General features: G+C 41.7%; 1 pseudogene; it reads right to left on the reverse strand.

The window, feature by feature from the left end:
* Positions 1 to 9,141, reverse strand: part of LOC134343765 (alpha-N-acetylneuraminide alpha-2,8-sialyltransferase-like) — a 56,959-nt pseudogene extending 47,818 nt beyond the window's left edge.
* Between the last annotated feature and the right edge of the window lie 5,154 nt (positions 9,142 to 14,295).

A 14,295-nucleotide genomic window follows, 5' to 3' on the forward strand; every position in this document is an offset into this window, starting at 1 on the left:
TTCTTTTTATCTTTCTGAAGATGAATTTTATTTAATCTAGAATGCTTATTCTTCCATATATGAGAAGATATAATAGTCAAGAGAATCAAAAAAGGATTTAGGAATGAAAACCGGTAATGCCTGAATGGCTCTGTCTCCAAGCCTACTTCTTCGGCAAGGACTCTTCCACCCCCACCGATGACCCCTCCTCCCGTCTTCAACCCTCCTCCTCTACATGGATACCCCGCTCTGGTCTTCTGCCTACTCTGGATCTCTTTATTGCTAACTGCCGACGGGACATCAACCGTCTCGACTTCACCGCATCTTGTTCCCATTCCAACCTTACTCCTTCCGAATGCTCTGCTCTCCCTCCCTCTGCAGTAATCCTAACCTTACTATTAAACCCTCCAATAAGGGGGGTGCTGTTGTAGTCTGGCGTACTGACCTCTACCTTGCCGAGGCACAGCGACAACTCGCGGATGCCTCCTCTTATTTACCCCTCGATCGTGACCCCATTAAGGAGCACCAGGCCATTGTCTCCCACACCATCACCGACTTTATCCACTCAAGGGATCTCGCATCCACAGCTACCAACCTTATAGTTCCCACACCTCACACTTCCCATTTCTACCTCCTACCCAAGATCCACAAACCTGCCTGTCCTGGCAGACCTATTGTCTCAGCTTGCTCCTGCCCGACCAAACTTGTTTCTGCATACCTCGACACGGTTTTATCCCTCCTTGTTCAATCCCTTCCTACCTATGTTCGTGACACTTCTCACGCTCTTAAACTTTTCGATGATTTTAAGTTCCCTGGCCCCCACCACTTTATTTTCACCATGGATGTCCAGTCCCTATTTACTTCCAACCCCCATCAGGAAGGTCTCAAAGCTCTCCACTTCTTTTTGGATTCTAGACCTAACCAGTTCCCCTCTACCACCACTCTGCTCCGTCTAGCGGAATTAGTCCTTACTCTTAATAATTTCTCCTTTGGCTCCTCCCACTTCCTCCAAACTAAAGGTGTAGCTATGGCCACACGTATGGGTCCCAGCTATGCCTGCCTTTTTGTTGGCTTTGTGGAACAATCTATGTTCCAAACCTATTCTGGTATCTGTCCCCCACTTTTCCTTCGCTACATCGACGACTGCATTAGCGCTGCTTCCTGCACGCATGCTGAGCTTGTTGACTTCATTAACTTTGCCTCCAACTTTCACCCTGCCCTCAAATTTACCTGGTCCATTTCTGACACCTCCCTCCCCTTTCTAGATCTTTCTGTCTCTGTCTCTGGAGGCAGCTTATCTACTGATGTCTACAATAAGCCTACTGACTCTCACAGCTATCTGGACTATTCCTCTTCTCACCCTGTCTCTTGCAAAAATGCCATCCCCTTCTTGCAATTCCTCCATCTCTGCTCTCAGGATGAGGCATTTCATTCCAGGACGAGGGAGGTGTCCTCCTTTTTTAAAGAAATGGGCTTTCCTTCCTCCACCATCAACTCTGCTCTAAAACGCATTTCCCCCATTTCACGCACACCTGCTCTCACTCCATCCTCCCTCCACCCCACTAGGAATAGGGTTCCCCTGGTCCTCACCTACCACCCCACCAGCCTCCGGGTCCAACGTATTATTCTCCGTAACTTCCGCCACCTCCAACGGGATCCCACCACTAAGCACATCTTTCCCTCCCCTCCCCCCGCTTTCTGCCGGGATTGCTCCCTATGCGACCCCTTTGTCCACTCGTCCCCACAGTCCCTCCCCACTGATCTCCCTCCCGGCACTTATCCTTGTAAGCGGAGCAAGTGCTACACATGCCCCTAACACTTCCTCCCTTACCACCATTCAGGGCCCCAGACAGTCCTTCCTGGTGAGGCGACACTTCACCTGTGAGTCGGCTGGGGTGATATACCGCATCCAGTGCTCCCGATGTGGCCTTCTATATATTGGTGAGACCCGACGCAGACTGGGAAATTGTTTTGCTGAATGCCTACGCTCTGTCCGCCAGAGAAAGCAGGATCTCCCAGTGGCCACACATTTTAATTCCACATCCCATTCCCATTCTGATATGTCTATCCATGGCCTCCTCTACTGTAAAGATGAAGCCACACTCAGATTGAAGGAACAACACCTTATATTCCGTCTGGGTAGCCTCCAACCTGATGGCATGAACGTTGACTTCTCTAACTTCCGCTAATGCCCCACTTCCCCCGCATACCCCATCCGTTATTTAATTATATACACACATTCTTTCTCTCTCTCTCCTTTTTCTTCCTCTGTCCCTCTGACTATACCCCTTGCCCATCCTCTGGGTTTTTCCCCCCCTCCCCCTTTTCCTTCTCCCTGGGCCTCCTGTCCCATGATCCTCTCATATCCCCTTTGCCAATCACCTGTACAGCTCTTGGCTCCATCCCTCCCCCTCCTGTTTTCTCCTATCATTTTGGATCTCTCCCTCCCCTCCCACTTTCAAATCTCTTACTAACTCTTCTTTCAGTTAGTCCTGACGAAGCGTCTCGGTCCAAAACGTCGACTGTATCTCTTCCTAGAGATGCTGCCTGGCCTGCTGCATTCACCAGCAACTTTGATGTGTAATGCCTGGACAAGATATATAAATTGAGGTAGTATATTCATTTTGATAGAGTTAATTCAACCAATTAAAGATAACGAAAGAGGCAACCAATTTAATAGTATTCTTTTTACATGATTCTATAAAGTAAGACAATTTTCTTTAAATAGACACTTACAATTTTTAGTGATTGTTACACCTAAATAAGTAAATTGTTTTCTTACAATTTTAAAAAGAAGGTTAGAATTTATTGGTATCAAATTGTTCAAAGGGAAAAGTTCACATTTATGTAGGTTTAATTTATAGCCTGAAAACTGGCTGAAACAGGAGAGTGAAGAAAGCACATGGGTTAAAGAAGTCTCAACATTAGAAATAAATAGCAGCAAATCCTCAGCATACAATGAGACTTTATGAATAATATCTCTCCTTAAAATACCGGTGATATCATTAGATTCTCGAAAAGCAGAGGCTAAAGGTTCTAAGGCCAGATCAAAAAGCAAAGGGCTCAACGTACATCCTTCTCCAGTGCCACATTGAAGCTTAAATGGTTTGGAGTTATGAAAATTAGTGATAACCCTAGCAAAAAATCACTAATAAAGTAATTTAATCCATTGAATGAAAACAGGTCGAAAATTAAATTTTTCTAAGTTTTCAAATAAATAATTCCATTCAAATCTATTGAAAGCTTTCTCAGCATCTAGGGATACCATACAATCCAATACCATGTTAAAAGGAGAATAAATAACACTTAATAACAAGTGAATATTAAAGTGAGAATATCGATTTTTGATAAATCTGGTTTGGTTATCAGAAATAACAGCTGGTAAAATATTTTCAATCCTATGGGCCAAAACTTTAGATACGATATTAGCATCAACATTAAGTAAAGAAATTCAGTTGGATCCTTATTCTTTTTAAGAATGAGCGAAATGGAAGCCTCAAAAAGATTGAGGGAGTCTACCCGACTTAAATGAATTCGAAAAAACTGAACATAAGTGAGGTAGAAGCAATGAGGAAAAGGTCTTGTAAAATTCTCCAGGAAATCCATCTGGACCCAGAGATTTCCTCAAACGCAATGAGTGCACAGTCTCAATAATTCCCTCAAAATTCCACACAGAGGATGCAGACGGGGATCAAAAAGGCGAGGGAAGAGGACTGGGTTGAGACTACAGAGGCTTATGGAGAAGAGAAGTTATAAGCCATATCTCCCCTCTCTCATCATGGGAAATGTGAGATCGCTGGGTAATAAAATCGATGAACTGACTGCGCTTGTCAGGAGTCAGAGAACATTTCGGGAGAGCAATGTCATGTGCTTCACTGAGACGTGGCTGCACGAGGACATACCCGATCAAAGCGTTTCCATAGAAGGCTTCCAGACCATTCGAGCTGACCAGAATTGCACTGAGACCGGTAAGCGCAAAGGAGGGGGCTGGTGGTTCTGGTAAATAACAGATATTGCAATCCTGGGCATATTATGATCAACGAATGTGTCTGTAGCCTGGATATTGAACTTTTTGCTGTTGGACTCCAGCCATATTATTTGCCAAGGGAAATCTCGCATGCAATTGTGGTTGTTGTGTACATCCCTCCCTCTGCCAACCCAATGTCGGCGTGTAACATCATTTACACCGTCATAGCCAGATTACAAACCCAGCACCCGAGTGCCCTCATTACCATCTCGGGTGACTTCAACCAGGTTACCATGGCTAGAACACTGCCCAACTTCACGCACTATGTGAGCTGTACAACCAGAAGGGAGAGTACTCTGGATTTGATGTACGCTAACGTTAAGGATGCATACAGCTCCTCTCCCCTCCCCCCACTGGGCAGGTCAGATCTCAACCTGGTGCATCTAAAACCCTGCTACGTGCATCTGGTGAAGAGTAAACCTGCAACCTCGAGGAGAGTGAGGAAATGGTTGGAGGAGGCTTATGAGGCGCTCCAGGGTTGTTTTGAGGTGACAGACTGGCAGGCACTCTGTGAGCCACATGGAGAGGATATTGATGGGCTCACAGAATGCATCACTGATTACATTAACTTCTGTGTGGACTGCAATGTTCCGACAAGAACTGTCCTTTGTTATTCAAATAACAAGCCATGGGTGACAAAAGACATTAAGGACATCCTGAACGCTAAAAAGAGGGCGTTTAGAGATGGAAATAGGGAGGAGCTGAGGGCAATACAGAGGGACCTGAAAGCCAGGGTCAGGGAGGCTAAAGACAGGTACAGGAGGAAGCTTGAGTGGAAACTCCAGCAGAACAACATGAGAGAGGTCTGGAGGGGGATGAGGACCATCACTGGGTTTCAGCAGACTAGCAACAGAGGAGCTGAAGGCAGTGTGGACAGGGCCAACGAACTTAACCTGTTCTTTAACAGATTTGACATTGTGACCCCTGCCCATCCCCCACATGAGCCATCTGTTGTCGACCCCCAACCAACACATATTCCACTCTCCCCTCCTACCCCTCCTCACAGACCCCACCCTGCTCTCATGACTATACCCCTCCCCCACACGAAACCACCGCGGTGGGCTTCACAGCTGAACAGGTGAGAAGACGGCTGAAACGTCTTAACCCAAACAAGGCTGCAGGACTGGATGGTGTCAGTACCAGGGTGCTCAAAGCCTGTGCCCCTCAGCCATGTGGAGTACTTCGCCATGTATTCAACATGAGCCTTAGGCTCTGGAGGGTTCCTGTACTGTGGAAGACATTCTGCCTCGTCCTTATGCCGAAGACACCGCGCCCCAGCGGCCTCAATGACTACAGACCAGTGGCATTGACCTCCCACATCATGAAGACCCTGGAGAGACTTGTTCTAGAGCTGCTCCAGCCTATGATCAGGCCGCACTTAGATCCCCTCCAGTTCGCCTACCAGCCCCAACTAGGAGTTGAGGATGCCATCGTCTACCTGCTGAACCGTGTCTACGCCCACCTGGACAAGCCAGCGCGCACTGTGAGGGTCATGTTTTTTGACTTCTCCAGTGCGTTCAACACCATCCACCCTGCTCTGCTGGGGGAGAAACTGACAGCAATGCAGGTGGATACTTCCCTGGTGTCATGGATTCTTGATTACCTGACTGGCAGACCACAGTACGTGTGCTTGCAACACTGTGTGTCCGACAGAGTGATCAGCAGCACTGGGGCTCCACAGGGTACTGTCTTGTCTCCCTTTCTCTTCACCATTTACACCTCGGACTTCAACTACTGCACAGAGTTTTATCATCTTCAGAAGTTTTCGGATGACTCTGCCATAGTTGGATGCATCAGCAAGGGAGATGAGGCTGAGTACAGGGCTACGGTAGGAAACTTTGTCACATGGTGTGAGCAGAATTATCTGCAGCTTAATGTGAAAAAGACTAAGGAGCTGGTGGTAGACCTGAGGAGAGCTAAGGTACCGGTGACCCCTATTTCCATCCGGGGGTCAGTGTGGACATGGTGGAGGATTACAAGTACCTGGGGATACGAATTGACAATAAACTGGACTGGTCTAAGAACACTGAGGCTGTCTACGAGAAGGGTCAGAGCCGTCTCTATTTCCTGAGGAGACTGAGGTCCTATGACATCTGCCGGACGATGCTGAGGATGTTCTACGAGTCTGTGGTGGCCAGTGCAATCATGTTTGTTGTTGTGTGCTGGGGCAGCAGGCTGAGGGTAGCAGACACCAACAGAATCAACAAACTCATTCGTAAGGCCAGTGATATTGTGGGGATGGAACTGGACTCTTTCATGGTGGTGTCTGAAAAGAGGATGCTGTCTAAGTTGCATGCCATCTTGGTCAATGTCTCCCATCCGCTACATAATGTACTGGGTGGGCACAGGAGTACATTCAGCCAGAGACTAATTCCTCCGAGATGCAGCACAGAGCGTCATAGGAAGTCATTCCTGCCTGTGGCCATCAATCTTTACAATTCCTCCCTTGGAGGGTCAGACACCCCGTGCCGATAGGCTGGTCCTGGACTTATTTCATAATTTACTGGCATAATTTGCTTATTACTATTTAACTATTTATTACTATCTTCTATTACTATTTATTATTTCTATGACTATTACTATTTACTATTTACTAATAGTAATATTACTATTACTATTTCTATTATTTTTATTATTTATGGTGCAACTGTAACAAAAACCAATTTCCCCTGGGATCAATAAAGTATGACTATGACTATGACTATGACTATGAAAAGAAATAGGTTGTTCCAACAATTTTCTATTGTCGGTAGAAATTGTAGGAATATTTAATTGATCTAAATAATTGTTCATTACAGTATCATCCTTAGAAGAATCAGAACTATAAAGTTTAGACTAAAATTCTCTGAAAGTATCATTTATTTCTAAATAATCAGTTGTTCTATCACCATTAGCTTTGCATATTTTTTTAATCTGTTGTTTAGCTCCAAAGGTTTTAATTTGATCAGCCAATAATTTACCTGTTTTATCTCCATGAATATAAAATTGACTATTATCTTTTAGGAGTTGGGTTTCAATTGGATAAGTTAAAAGAAGATAATATTTAGTTTTAATTTCAACGCGTCTTTTATATAAAGCAGGTTCTGGAGCCAAGGCATACTCTTGGTCTAACTGTTTCAGCTGATTAGCTAAATCACTTCTCTCTTTATTAGCTTTCTTCTTAATACATGCAGCAGAAGAAATAATTTGTCCTCTAATATACGCATTAAAATCATCCCATCTGATAAGACTAGAAGTCTCCTCTAACATATTCTCTTCAAAAAAAAGGTAATTTGTCTCTCCATAAACTTCAAAAAATCTTTATTCGATAACAAAGTTAGATTAAATCGCCAAAATCTATTTGTTTGAAGAAGACCAGGAAGATTTAAAGATAGAAACACAGGAGTGTGATCTGAAACAGCAATCTCTTTATATTGACGGGATCAAACTAATGGAATCATTTGGATATCAATAAAAAAATAATCAATCCTGGAAAATATTTGATGAACATGAGAAAAAAAATGAATATTCCTTATCTACCGGATGAAAAAAAAACGCCAGGCATCAACAATGCCACATTTCATTATAAAAGATTTGATAAACAGTGCTGATTTATTTGGTATCATTGGTTTAAAAGATGAATGATCTAAAACTGGATCTAAGCAACAATTAAAGTCTCCAGCCATCACCAGTGAGTACAGAATCAGATCTGGAAAATGGAAAAAAAACACTCAGAAAACCTGGGTCATTTATATTTGGAGCATATACATTGGCAAATACCATTAATTTGTTATTTAGTTTCCCTGATGCTATTAACAAAATGCCCATCAGCATTAGACATTACTTTATGTTGAACAAAGGGAACTTTATTATCTATGAGGATTGAAACCTCTCTTGCTTTGGCCTGAAACGAAGAATGAAAATGAGATCTTCTCCATTGATAAAAAAAGCGTAAATTGTCACATTTATGTATATGTGTTTCTTGAAGAAAAACAATGGGTACCTTAAGTTTTTTAATGTAGGCAAAAATCTTATTTCTTTTCACGGGGTGACTTAGTCCTTTTACATTAAAACTAAGTAAATTAATACTTTGATCCATTTTAAGGCTCTTTATTAGAAAGATTAAAATAGCAATCAGAAAAATGTATATCAAACCCAAATAATAAACCTTGAAATACAGTATATTAAATAAGCAACGGATTTGACTAGATTCCCAAAGCAGCTTCAAGAAAAAAAGACTCCCCATCCCTCCTCCCCGCTCCCAAAGAGAGAAACTCGGTCATAGAGCATCCGCTAGCTACTTTTCCTAAACACATTCCCTTAGAAAGTCTGTTGGAACAACTCCAAGAATTCAAGGTTATTTACTTTCCAACCTAGAATAAATAATATACAGTGAGAAACAAGCTTAGACGTGTTTATCAAACAGAAGTAACAATTATTCATACTAAAAAAATATTAAAGTCATTTTTTAATATGTAGTATTTCTGTTTTTGCAAGATTTTTAGTCTTATATATATATATACACACACACACACACACAGTCATTCATTTTTTTTAGTCTAAAAATTCTTGCACCTGTTCCTTCATATAAAACCATTTAAATGATACATCTTCCAATGTAATCCTCATTCGAGCCGGAGAACAAAGAGAGGGTCTAAATTTTGACCCTATAACTCCTTCATAATTTTTTTGAACTTAGCACGTTCTGCCATAACTTCTGATGAAAAATCTTGAACAATACCTATCTTTGATCTTGGTAGTCAATCATACCTTTTCCACTGGCAGCACGAATCAGACGATCCTTTATTTGAAATTCATGGAAACATATAATGACTGATCTTGGTTTAGATTCTGAAGCCAATCCGTAGATAAGTGACCTGTGAGGACGGTCAATCAAAGGCATAGACTTTATAATATCAGGGAATAATTCTATCAAAAGATTTGCAAAAAGTTCTTTAGGATTATCCCCTTCCGTTTGTTCTTTTAATTCTCAAGATTCATAAGTTGTTCCTCCTACTTCTGTTTTCCAAATCAATAATCTTCTGTCGCATCATCTCGTTGGTCTTAAATTGTTTTTCATACAGCTTTTGCAAATCATCCATTCTCCCGTCCAGTAAAGTAGTAACATCTTCATGTTCCTTTATCTTTCTTATCATGTTTGGTTAGAATTGCTTGAATATCTTCTAGTTTCGTACCTATTTGTTTAATTTCAGCACTGATTGCTTTTCTAATCTGTTGAAACTCCTCAGTAAGCTTTTGAATTGGACTCGTAATAGCTTCCAAAGCTGCTTGAGCCCTATGCTCTCCATACACTTCACACATGAATGCCCCCTCATCTACACCTCCAACTCCCTAATTAAATTTGCAGACAATACCAGTGGTTGGCCTGATCTCGGATGAGGATAAAACAGCCAACAGGCTTGAGGTGGATCATCTGACGGAGTTGTGTAAGGACAATGACCTGGTCCTTAACACTTCTAAAACAAAAGAGATGATCATTGACTTCAGGAGATCAAAGGACTGAGTACACCCTACCCCCCCCCCGCCACTCCATATACATGGAGAGGTCCTGGAAAGTGTGGAAAACCTGAAGTTCCTTGGAGTTATGTTGTCAAAACAGCTGACATACCACCAACACCTCGCTGCTTGTAAAAAAAAAAGGCACAACAAAGACTTTTCTTCCTCAGAAAGCTGAAGCAGGCCAAACTCCTACAAAAGCTGTTGCTTAACATCTACAGAAGCACAATTGAGACCATCCTGACCAACAGCGCCACGGTGCAGTATGCCAGCTGCACAGCCGCTGAGTGACAAGACCTCCATCGCATGGGGAAGGCGGCCCAGAGAATTGTCAGGATGGAGCTCCAGGACTGGACATCATCTATTCCAGTAGACTCAGGAGGAAAGCAATCAGCATAACCAGAGACACCACACACCCTGGCCACTCCCTGTTTGACCCGCTGCCGTCCAGCAAAAGGTTCAGGACACTAAAAGCCAGAACAAATAGACTGAGGAACAGCTTCTATCCCGGAGTTGTGGCCTCCATCACACTGTCTGTCTGTCTAGGTAACATATCCAATGCAGACTTTGGTGACCATGGTTTTCCATATAGATCTATCCTTTGTTTTTTGGATGACTTCCATTTCCTCGATGCGTAGCCACCTGGCTATGCTTTTAATGTACATAAGCCGAGGTCTTCCTCTAGGTTTACTCCCCTCAATCTTTCCAGGAGTATGAGTTTTTCTAGTTCATCTTTCCGCATGATGTGTCCTAGGAATCTGAGTTGTCTTTCTCTTACTGTTGTTATGAGTGACCGAACTGCTTGGGCTCTTCTGAGAACTTTTTCATTTGATGTGTGCGTGGTTCATGATACTTTTAACATTCTCCTGTAGAACCATAAATCAGCTGCTTCTAGTCTCTTTTCCATTGCTGGAGAAATGGTCCAGCATTCACTTCCATAAGTCAGGATAGAATAAATGTAGCACTGCAGTATTCTGTTTTCAGTGTGCGTGCTCATCTTTCTGTCTGTTAATATGGTCTTCATTTTTTGGAAAGCTTCTTTCGCCATTGCTATTCTGTATTTGATATTTGTGTCGCACCTGCCATTACTTGTTATTAAGCTGCCAAGATATTTGAATTTGTTGTCTTGTTTGATGTTTGTATTTCCGATCTTGATCACACATTGTGGGATGTTTGTCTTTCTTGAGATGACCATGCTTTCTGTCTTCTTGGTGTTGATTGAGAGGCCTCTGCGATTACTTTCTGCTGCCACTATAGTGAGTAGTTCTTGAAGTTTTGTTTCTGAGTCAGCTGTTAGTACGATGTCATCAGCATATCTGATATTATTTATATTATGGCCTCCAATTGTGAATCCTTTGACATCTTTGATACTTCTCAAGATATTTTCACTATACAGGTTGAATAAGTCTGGCGAAAAGACACAGCCTTGCCTGACTCCTCTCATGATATTCACATACTCACTCACTTCTCCTTCTATTCTGATGGATGCTGTCTGGTCCCAGTATAAGTTTCTTAAGAAAAGTATATCTTTCCCATCTATGTCAAGATCTTGAAGCATTTCCAGAAGATCTTGCTGTCTGACAGTGTCAAAAGCTTTTGTATAGTCAATGAGTCATAAGTAGATGTCTTTTTGTACCTGGATGGCTCATTCACAGATCATCCGTAGCATGAAAATTGCATTTCTGGTTCCAGTGTTTTCCACAAAGCCGCATTGTTCTTCACTGATTTCTGGTTTTATATAGCGTCTTGCTCTCATCATGATTACTGAGAATGATTTTTGCCACGTGGCTCGTCAGGCTTATTGTACGATGTAACTCACATTCTATTGCTCCTTCTTTGGAAGTGCGATGAACACTGATTTACTTAAATCATCAGGTATCTCCCCATGATCATAGATTTCATTTGCTGTTTCTGTTATTTTCTCTATTCCAAAATCTTCTAAGGCCAGTATCATTTCTCATTTAGCCATCTGTCTTTAGCTTCTCTGCATTTTCTTTTTATTGTCTTATCAAGTTGTTTGTATTCTTCGCTGTCTTAGTTTGATGGTCTGTTTTTGTTGCATCAATTGTATCATACCTTCAGTTGTCCATTTCTTATTACTTCTCTGTTCTTTTCAAAGGATGGTTTCTTTCGCAGCTACAACCATGGATTCCTTCAGTATGTCCCAGGAAGATTTGCTTCCTTCATCCTGTAGCAATTGAAGATGGTTTTTCACCTTGTTCGTGTATTCTGTTTTCAGATGAGGGTTGTTTTGTAGTTGTTGATAATCCAATGGTTCTGATCTTTTTGGTTTCTTTAATTTTCTCATCTTTATTTTCATTTTGCGAAGGACTGGTATCTGGTCGCTTCCACAGTCTGCTCCAGGGTAGCTTTTAGATTGAGTTATCGAGTTTTTGAATCTGTTATTGATTGTTACGTAGTTGATTTGACTTTTGTTGTTCCCATCTGGGCTTCTCCATGTCCATTTCCTTCTTGGATATTTTTTAAACCAAGTGTTTCTAAATTTGGGTATATTTACAAAATACAATTAAGTTGGTCAGTAAAACTATTGAAAATATTTTCTTTGTACTTTTGTCAGTTAAATAAAGTTTCATGTGAATAAACATATCACAGATTATTCTTTTTATTGCATTTTGGAAAATATCCCAACTTTTCTAGAAATGGGGTTTGTCCTTGGATGATAGAGATGTTGTTTTGTTGTCCTTTTAGTTTGATTAGCATCATTCTGTCTGAGATATGCCAGTATCCTAGCAGGCTCTTGGATGTTTCTTTGTCTAAGATGATTGCAATACCCTTTTCATGTTTATCTCCGCCAGAGTATATCATCCTGTAGTCGTCTGATTGGAATACTCCAGTGCCTTTCCATCTTATTTCACTTAGGCCTAGGATGCTGACTTCTAGCCTCTTCATTTCTAATTTTATGTTTTCTAGCTTACCAGCTTGGTGCAGGGTTTGAACATTCCAAGTGGCAATTCGTAGTCTCTTGTTCTGGCAGACAGTAGTGGTATGACAATCCGGGCTCACCTGTCCGTTTACAGGATATCCCATACCGAGTGAGGGGTCCACACTATTTGGAAGTGGGCTGCCATTTACGCTGTTGTCATTTACGTTTGTGTATGTATTAACCATGGTTGTACTAGGGATAAAATACAAGTAGCAGCTTCCCCTTGCTTGCTTCCGAAGCAGTGTCTTTACAAGACGGGTGACCCTGAACATTGTCCTATTAAAAGGATCTACTGCTCAGCGTCTGAGAAGCAGAAACCACCGATTGAGTTACTCACAACTTGCCTTCTGCTTCATCCACCACCTGCATTCCGTGGCTTCACTGTAACCCAAGTAGGGAGGCTAACAGGTGCTGCACCTTGCCTAAGGGTGACCTGGAAGTAGCTGTGGTTAATGGTAACCTCATTACCCAAAGCAAATGCTCCACAGCCGGATGTAGTTTATCCTCATACCCAGGAGAATCACACTACTCCCACAGAACAATGACTGAAACTGTGAGAGGACACATGCACACACAAGGATTCAAATACTTGCACTAATGGCACTTTGTGCATTACTGTGATATTCTGGTGCTGCTGCAACTTATTTTCTGCTGCTTATCTATTTAATACTGTTTTTCTATTACTGTTTTGTTTTTATCTGCCGCTTTATTTAATTGCCTGAGAGGAGGCCAAACAGAGTTTCATTGTACCTATCTATAATGACAATAAAGATGATTCAATTCAATTCAAATTTAGTAGTCATATTAAAATAATATCCCGTCTAACAATAGTATTTGAAAAGGTTGGAGAGAAAAGTAAATAAATTAGGAGCAGCTGCTACTCCATCAGTGGCCAGCATGCAGTCTCACGAGATCCTTTTCCATCTCTGATTTTTGAATATTTTCCTCGTTCAGTAAATAGTCTACACCTTTAATCACTCTACCAAAGTGCATGACCATACATTTTCCTGTATCATGTTCCATCTGCCACTTTTTGCCTAAGGCTGGCTAAGTTCTTCTACAGATTCCTTGTATCCACAAAAATCACTTGCCTCCACCCATCTTCATATCATATTTATTTGGCCACAAAGCCATCAATTCTGTCAAAAAAAATTATTGACATATAATAAGAAAAGAAGTGGTCCCAATACCAACCCCTGTGGAACACCACTCTTTGCTTCCTTGCAGTCAGCCAATCTTTTGTCCATGCTGGGATATTTACTGTAATACCACAAACACTCATCTTGTTAAGCAGGTTCATGTGCGGCAGCTTGTCAAAGGCTTTCTAAAAATCCAAGCAAACAACACTCACTGACTCTCCATAAGACCATAAGATATAGGAGCATAATTAGGCCATTCAACCCATCGAGGTTTCTCCTATACTTTCATCATGACTGATCCATTACTCTCTCAACCCCATTCTAACGCCTTATCTCTATGCTTCTTGCTTTTATATTCCAGTCTTACTGCAATGAATGCTAATATTGTATTTGCTTTCCTCACCACTGACCCAACCAGCAAGTTAACAGTTAGGAAATCCTGCCAAGTCCCTTTGCACCACAGATTTTTGAATTTTCTCCTTTTAAAAAAGAGTCTACACTTTTATTCCTTCTAACAAAATTGATGCCCATACACTTTCTGACACTTGATTCCATCTGCCAATTCTTTGCCCATTCTCCTAATCTGTCTAAATCCATCTGCTGCCTCCCTACATCCCCAGTACTACCTGCCCCCAACTATCTTGTATTGCTCACAAATGTGACCACAAAGCCATCAATTCTGTCATCCAGAACATTGATGTATAACATGA

This window comes from Mobula hypostoma, chromosome 3 (assembly GCF_963921235.1).
Source record: "Mobula hypostoma chromosome 3, sMobHyp1.1, whole genome shotgun sequence".
NCBI lineage: Eukaryota > Metazoa > Chordata > Chondrichthyes > Myliobatiformes > Myliobatidae > Mobula > Mobula hypostoma.